General features: G+C 47.8%; 1 non-coding gene across 1 annotated transcript; it reads left to right on the top strand.

The window, feature by feature from the left end:
• The first annotated feature begins 1,683 nt into the window (after positions 1 to 1,683).
• On the top strand, positions 1,684 to 1,765 carry TRNAL-UAG (transfer RNA leucine (anticodon UAG)). Its single transcript has one exon. It is a non-coding gene; the product is annotated as a tRNA-Leu (tRNA).
• Positions 1,766 to 2,927: the final 1,162 nt, after the last annotated feature.

Here is a 2,927-nt window from a genome sequence, read left to right as displayed (position 1 = left end):
GCAGAGTAGAATAGAGTTGCATAGAGTGCTGTGGCATAGAGTAGATTGCTGCAGAGTACAGTATAGTGGTGAAGAGTAGATTGTTGCAGAGTGGGGCATAGTGAAGTAGAGTGCAGTAGCATAGAGCAGTGCAGAGCAGATTGGAGTGGCGCAGGGTACATTGGAGTGGTGCAGGGTAGATTAGACTGGCATAGCAAAGAGTGGAATTGCGTAGATTGCAGTGGCATAGAGGAGATGATTTCAAAGTAGAGTGAAGTGCCTACAGTGGAGTGGTGTAGAGTAGAGTAGATTTGAGTGCCGTGGTGCAGAAAAGAGTGCATTGGGACAGAGTACAGTGGCATTGAATGCAGTGGTGCAGAGTAGAGTGGCGTGGAGTTCAGTGGCAGAGTGTAATGTTGCAGATTAGAGGGTCGCAGAGTACAGTGGTGTATTGTAGAGTGGCATAGAGTGCAGTCGCCTAGAGTGCTGTGGCGCAGAGTACAGTGGCATTGAAAGCAGTGGAATAGAGTGCTGTGGTGCAGAGTAGATTGGCATAGAGTGCAGTGGCATAGAGTGCATTGGTTTTGAGTAAAGTGCTGAACAGTGCACTGGCAGAGTACAGGGGCGTAGTGTACAATGGTTGGAGTAGAATAGCATAGATTGCAGTGGCGTAGTGTAGAGTGCTGCAGAGGAGAGTGGTGTAGAGTGGAGTGGTACAGCATAGATTGCAGTGGCGTAGAGTAGCACAGAGTGGAGAAAAGTGGTGTAGGGTGCAGTGGCATAGGGTAGATTGTTTCAGAGTAGAGTGAAGAAAAGATAAAGAAAAGATAATATACTTCAATATGCTTAAGTATGTAACGATAACAACAACATAAATAATAACGCTAGGTATAATGACCCAAAATGAAATATGGCTTCTCCCTGTTAGCCAGCTGTAATCAAGCCCTTCATTACCTAGATAAAAAAGCATTAAGCATAAATCTTAGAGAAATATTCTTCTAATACCTAAATTTTTGTGGGAAAGGGTAAAATCTGGGCCCAATTTCGACTTCACTGTTTCACCAACTGGTGTGATCTTAGGCAAATACAAATATTGTGTTCCACAGTCTTCTTTCTAGTCTGTAGGCACCAGGCTGAGTGGGACTCTGTTTCCTCTTTAGATCTTCCTCATTGTCCTGCAGCTCCTCTTGAAGGCCTCCTGCAGTGCTCCTCTTCAAGGCGGCAGCAGGTGATGCAGACAGTAGTCATCCAAAACTCTTCTCCTCCTCGTGCCCTTTGTTTTTATGAGCACCCTTAATGCCCACAGCTGTGAACAGGACAAACAAAACGGCAGAGGCCCTCCTGACTCACCTTCATTCTGTTACCATCAGATTGGAGGATGGTCCCTACAGGGCTATTAAAAGTAGCGCTTTTGTGCGCTAATGGCCCTCTGAATAATATATGTAAAAGGGGAAATTATTTTGTCCCCTTGTCCCCCCCACCTTCGTCCCCCGTGTCCCCAATCCTCCAAAATCTGGGGGGGTGAAATGTCCGCCGCGTCCCCCACACTTCCTACGCCCATGGCTGTCGGTCTTCCTACCTCTGAACCTATCGGAATTGGAGACATCACTCAGAACAAGGCACCCAGTGATCCCGCCCCTCGCTCCCCCAGCTCTTGTTCCTCCGCTTTCCACACATAAAGTGTCAGAAGTGTGTACATCCGGTGGTAGCGTGGCCGAGCGGTCTAAGGCGCTGGATTTAGGCTCCAGTCTCTCCGGAGGGGTGGGTTCGAATCCCACCGCTGCCAGCAGCATTTTCTTCCTGTGCCCCAAACAAACTAGAATTGAATACCTATTCCCGCGATGCTCCTTCCAGGGCACCACACAGGTGTTTTGCTCTTCCTGGCTGTCTCAGCTAGGTGTGCTATATATATTCTATATATTCTACATATTAATGAAAAAGCTGCTGCTCTGCTAGCAAGAAAAAATATCTGGAGGTTTTATACAGCCAGTGAGTTAGAAAAGAAAAAAACGCTAGTTCTCATAGCAAAATAAAACTCTCTCTTTAAATGTCTAACTGCAGGGTAATCTTTTTTGCTACTTAATTTTGCTTTTGTCGAATTTGCAAAATAATGCATCAATTGCTGCCTAATCTGCATATGTTAATGAGCAAAATTGTTTCTCCCCGTTCTGAGCATTAAAGGTTCCAGCAGCGCGCTGATGAAGAGGAGGAGTCCGCAGGTGGATGAGGAAGGGCTGAGGAGAGGAAGAAGGGTGGACACAAGGACAGAGGGTGGGAAAGAAGATTGAAAGCGGAGAGGGAGGGGGCAGGAGGGGCGACGCAAAACAGCGGGAAAATAAACGTGGGAAGTGCAGAGGAAATGATAAATAATAAACAGTCATTCAGCGTCCTTGCTGGGATCGAACCAGGGAGCTTTGGAGCTTCAGTCTTTCCCAACGGAGCCATTTCTGCTGCTCTCTCAGAGCTTAAAAAAGAAGTCACATCAAAGTTACTGCTGCCAAGGTGTAGGATTCGGGTGGGGGAGGGGGTGCCCGGGGTGACAGGCGGATGGGACGGGAAGGAAGGGGGCCATGGGGTGGAAATAGCAGGACCTGCTTAGAAATGATTAAAGCGCTTTAAACTGAATCACTCACAGCTCAGCTCTGGCGGGTGGGGAGGTGGGGGCAAGGAAAGCGGCTGATAGGGTGTTGGGAACAGAAACTGAGGGGTCCTTACCACATGATTAAAGCACTTTAAGCTGAATGACTGCAGCCAGGGGAGAGGGCTGAGCTCTGGAGAGATGCACAACCGCTTTAAAGAGACATCTCACTCTGATGTGACAATTATATGTGATGTGCACATTAATAACAAGTGAGTGATGATGGGAGGGAATGTCTCTCTCACGCCTGAGACCTGAGGTGGTTTTAGATGATGAGTTTCCTCGGCAGCCGCAGCACCTGTTCCCGTCT

Source organism: Pleurodeles waltl, unplaced genomic scaffold (genome assembly GCF_031143425.1).
Source record: "Pleurodeles waltl isolate 20211129_DDA unplaced genomic scaffold, aPleWal1.hap1.20221129 scaffold_70, whole genome shotgun sequence".
NCBI lineage: Eukaryota > Metazoa > Chordata > Amphibia > Caudata > Salamandridae > Pleurodeles > Pleurodeles waltl.
Note: the sequence above shows the minus strand (reverse complement) of the source record. Positions and strands in the feature narration are given on the sequence as shown.